Genomic DNA, 5,056 nt, shown 5'->3' on the forward strand with positions numbered 1-5,056 from the left:
AGAGAGAGAGAGAGAGATTAAGAAAGAGAGAGAGAGGCAGACAGACAGACAGTCAGAGAGGCAGTCAGACAGACCGACAGACAGAAAGAGAGAGAGAGAAAGTGATCGTTACTAGAGAACGAGAGAGATAGAAAGAAAGAGCGAGAGAGAGAGAGAGAAAAAGCGAGCGAGAGAGATTAAGAGAGAGGGAGAGAGAGAGAGAGGCAGACAGACAGACACACAGACAGACAGACCGACAGACAGACAGAAAGAGAGAGAGAGAGAGAAAGAGAGATCGTTCCTAGAGAACGAGAGAAAGAGAGAGAGAGAGAGAGAGAGAGAGGTTAAAGTGAGACAGTGAGAGATGAATGAACGGATCGGTAAACCACTGGAATTCTATATCTTTTTGTTCACTAGTGGCTACGGTTACAGTTACATATCATCGTTACTATTGTGACACATTATGGAAGTGGGAATAAAACAGTACATCAACCCATGCTCTTATAGTAACCCGAGCTGTAGTTTTGTTGTTGATGTTGTTGTTGAGGTAGTTGTTGTGTGATTGTTGCGTCACTGTTGTTGTTGTGTGTGTGTGTGTGGTAGCCTATCCGTTCGAAATGTTTGGAGCCCCGAAGAGCGGGTTGTTGTTGTTGTTGTAATTGTCGTTGTAGTTGTAGTTGTCGTTGTCGTCATTGTTGTTGTGGTGTGATTGTTGCCGTCTCTGTTGTTGTTGTTGTAGTCGTTGTGTGATGGTGGAGGTAACACTGAAAAATGTTGACTTTTTGTTAGTTTGTTTCTGTTTTCTACTAGTAGCAGTTTAAATTATTGTTTTTATTATTGTTGTTGTAATTGCTGTTCGAATAGTACATATAGTAGTAGTAGTAGTAGTAGTAGTAGTAGTAGTAGTAGTAGTAGTAGTAGTAGTAGTAGTAGTGGTAGTAGTAGTACATGTAGTAGTAGTAGTAGTAGTGGTAGTGGAAGTGGTAGTGGTAGTAGTAGTAGTAGTACATGTAGTAGTAGTAGTAGTGGTAGTAGTAGTAGTGGTAGTGGTAATAGTAGTACATGTAGTAGTAGTGGTAGTAATAGTAGTAGTAGTAGCAGTAGTAGTAGTGGTAGAAGTAGTGGTAGTAGTAATAGTAGTAGTAGTAGTAGTAGTAGCAGTGGTAGTAGTAGTAGTGGTAGTAGTAGTAGTAGTGGTAATAGTAGTAGTAGCAGTATCAGCATCATCATCAGCAGCAGCAGCAATAGCAGCCGTTGTAGTAGTAGTAGTAGTATCAGCAGCAGCAGCAGCAATAGGGGTATTACCTAGTAGTAGTAGTAGAAGTAGTAGTAGTAGTAGTACTAGCAGCAATGGCAGTTGTAGTAGTATCATCGTCACCATCATCATCAGCTGCAGGAGTAGGTTGTATTTAAGCAGCTGTAAAATGGTAGCGCTGGTGGTTGGGGAGTTTTTGTTTTTGTAAGGTGTTTTACGGCGCTTGCTACTGCATAAGGTCATATGAGCGCGCGGGACACACCTAATATTTTCTGATTTTGAACTATTGCCCGGGTGGGGGGCCGAAGCCTACTCTTATCGATTTTAGACCACCAAGGGATCTTTAACGTGCGCAACTTGCACACGGGCCCTCCGAGATTTTTCGCCCTTGTCCGAGAAGGCTATGCGTAGATCTTTCCTACCAGAAGATCAGGGGTGTGGCAGAAAGACAGCAGTAAGGAGGAACCAAGGAGTAGCAGTAGAAAGGCTGCAGAAAGAGTAAGGAGCCCAGAGGAACGGGCAAAGGAGATGAGGGGGTGGGGGAAGAAAGTGGAAATGAAAGCAGACAACAGAACATTGCTAGAGAGCAGGAAAGGAGGTGAAAGGAGACAATTTTAGAGGAGAAAATTTTTCGGTCGCTACCCGGATTCGAACCCGGGACCTATGAATGGGAGGCCAACATCTTAACCTCTAGGCCACGAGAGGCCCCCGGTTGGGGAGTGCATTTTGTAATTTGCTCCTTCTGTCCTATCCAAAGATCTTTTGTCCTTATCTCTCTTCCCTTTTTTCTGTCTTTTTTGGAGCATACCATGTAAGTCGAGATCTGAAAGGGATGGGAGATTGGTACTTTGGCAATTAACATAAGTGAGGCAGCGTGGTGAAATCAAGCTCTCGTCAATATAATCAAAGTGAAGAAACTGGCATTTTTCCCCAGGTTAGTGAATTTTTATCAAATTTTTGGTTTTTAGCTCAACACCTTTCATGCCATTTAAAGAATTCATTTCTGTGAGGGTTTGACTGAAAAACTTTAATTAAAGACACAAAAATGTAAATTTTCAGTTACCACGGACTCTTTCAGTTACCACGGACTCTTCAGCTAAGGAAATAGCCTTTGGGGACCAATTTCTCACTAATTTTACCTCTGAAACAAGGTGACCCCCACCTCCTTCATTTGCAAATATCTTGGCTTGTTTTCAAGATAAACGGATATTTTTTTTCCAAATAAAGAGAAGTAAACAAGCTCTACGATGATAACAATAACTCTACATGCTCAAAAATTGACGACAGCCTGATTCCACCACGCTGTCTCACATATTATTCTATGTCGACTGCCCAGGCAGAGCTGTATCGTGCACACTGCCTCAACATCACCTAATATAAGAAGACAAAAAGGCTACAGACTCTCTAGTAACACCTGTGATAGTGTGTGGTTGGCGGGTGCTCTGGTGTGGTTTGCTCCTTCTTTCCTATCAAACATCTATCGTCCTTATCTCCCCTTCTTCTTTTTTATGTTTGTTACTCTCTTGTAACACCTCTAATCTTCTGGCGCTCATATGATCTTATTATGCAGTTGCGAGCGCCGTAAAACCTCTACTAAAACTAAAACAAACAACAAAAACACCTGTGATATATGGTACTTATATGGCCTATTTAAGCTGCAAGTCAGTGCTGTGAGCTTAAGCCGAATGCTTCCTGGGAGGGGTAGGGGTCAAAGTTCGTTATATAGGGGCAAATTACGAGAATTATGTTACCATGTGCACGTGGCCCAGCCTGCACAGCTTGTGTTGTATGAGTAAAGTAAACATGATGGATAGGCTAGTCTGTACAAGGACTTGTGCGTTAGGAGCTTTGTGTCGCAGCTTAGGTTCCTGCTTGGCATGAGTGTAGAGCTGGGCGAAGAATTCATTCCGGAACCGATTCCCACGATTAATGCAGAAGAAAAGTTCCGACTCCTTTTTACGTAAACCAACAGTTATCAGCTACTTAAATCACTAAAATCGTCTTTTTAAAGTACAATTTATTTTTGTAAAATAAAACTTGAAGGTTTGTAATCTTCCGAAATCAAAGTCATCCCAAATCTTGAAGATGTTCTGAGCCAAACAGGTAACCACCGGAAGAAATTATATCATTAGAAAGTAAGTAATTGGTTTCGGAATCGATTCCTACGATTCCTAGCTTTCAATTGTCGAGAACGTAGCCGCCCAGCGCTAATGAGTAGTCCATGTTTCGCTGCCATAGAGGAAAATGCCGTCAATGCAAAGGTTGTAAACTGCCGCCATCTTGATTGAGATTATCAGCTGTGGGTTTCCCTAAAAGCTGGTTGAGAGTCGTTCTTGGTTTGTTACAGTATTGTCGATGCGTTTGTCTATATCGGTGTCAAGCACAGTGGCAAGAGATAGGCTATCCCTGGTGGGGGACCCTATGTAAGTAAACTGCTGGATGATTTCAAGTTCATGGTTGTCGATAGTGATAGCAGGTGGACAGTCAACATCCTGACTCCTTCTGTTGGGTTTTAAAAGGCTGATGATAATCAGGCCAAAGCATCAACGCACACATTGCATCAGTAATCAACTATCGCCTTTTGATCTTTTATTTCGCAATTTTTTTCTGGTCCTAATTTTGTTTCCATAGCAAATGCACAAAGAAGCAAAAAGAAGAACGTCTCCTAATATTGCACTTTATTTCCAATCGCCGGAGAGGAATGTGTGAAATCCAAGAGAAATTATTTATACTGTGGCTTAGCTTATAAGTTTGCAATTTGTTTGGCTGGTCTTCTAGAGATCATCAAGGTATAAACTGTATGTATTTTAATTTAAGTAGAGTGTGGGGAAGTCTTTTTTTCCAATTCTTCTTCTTCTTTTAGTTCGGGACCCCAGTTAGATAAGGACTTCCGTAACGAGCGACCACCCCATCAAACACAATAAAGAACAGGCCTAACCGTAAGGCCTAACCCTAAGGCCTAACCCAAACCCTAACCCTAACTCTAACCCTAACCCAAACCCTAACCCTAACCCTAACCCTAACCCTAACCCTAACCCTATCCCTAACCCTAACCCTACCCCTACCCCTAGCCCTCAATTCTACTCTGTCTCACAGTGGTCGCTCGTTACGGAAGTCCTCCCCCAGTTAGACATCGGAAGTCATGGTTCACCTCTCATTCCTCTGCTCGAATAAGCAAGGCCTATAATATCCTGATTTCCCCCCCCCCATCACCAGCTGCTCGAGTTCTCTCAGCTAGTCCCTCTGGGTCTACCTCTACTTTGTTTGCTTTCATTTATTCCATCGAGAGAATAGCCTTTGTGTTGATGCAGGAGTCCTAAAAGTAAAAGCTGCAATTGGCCAAAATATATGAAATGTTATAGGTGTATCGCCTTTTACAACCCAGTAAAGTTATTTTAGAGGCGGAACTTCCGAATACATGTACATGTATAATGTCCGGTCTACTCTGATAGGACCGAGCCAAAAGAGAACATTCGATTAAAGTGCCTTTCCCAAGGACAGGGCGTCATGCCAAGCTTAGGCTCGAACCCCTGATCTTACAATCTCAAGCTTACGAGCCTGATAGCCTGTCTAAGCGCCAGATTAAGGGCACCACCAATTGCAAAAGGCTCTCCACAATTTACTGTTCGTATTTAACTAGTGACTGCCCCACACTGCTTTCTCTCAACATAACCTAGTTTAACCTCTGTTTATTTTATGTAATCTTTAGGTCTCCTTAAACAGAGCAACATCAACAAATAAACAAATAAACAAATACAGAGGCAAACAAATAACAAATAGAAATAAACAAACAAACAAACAAATACAAAAAAGCAAAAAAAA

The sequence above is a fragment of the Aplysia californica genome, unplaced genomic scaffold, assembly GCF_000002075.1.
Source record: "Aplysia californica isolate F4 #8 unplaced genomic scaffold, AplCal3.0 scaffold01303, whole genome shotgun sequence".
Taxonomy (NCBI): domain Eukaryota; kingdom Metazoa; phylum Mollusca; class Gastropoda; order Aplysiida; family Aplysiidae; genus Aplysia; species Aplysia californica.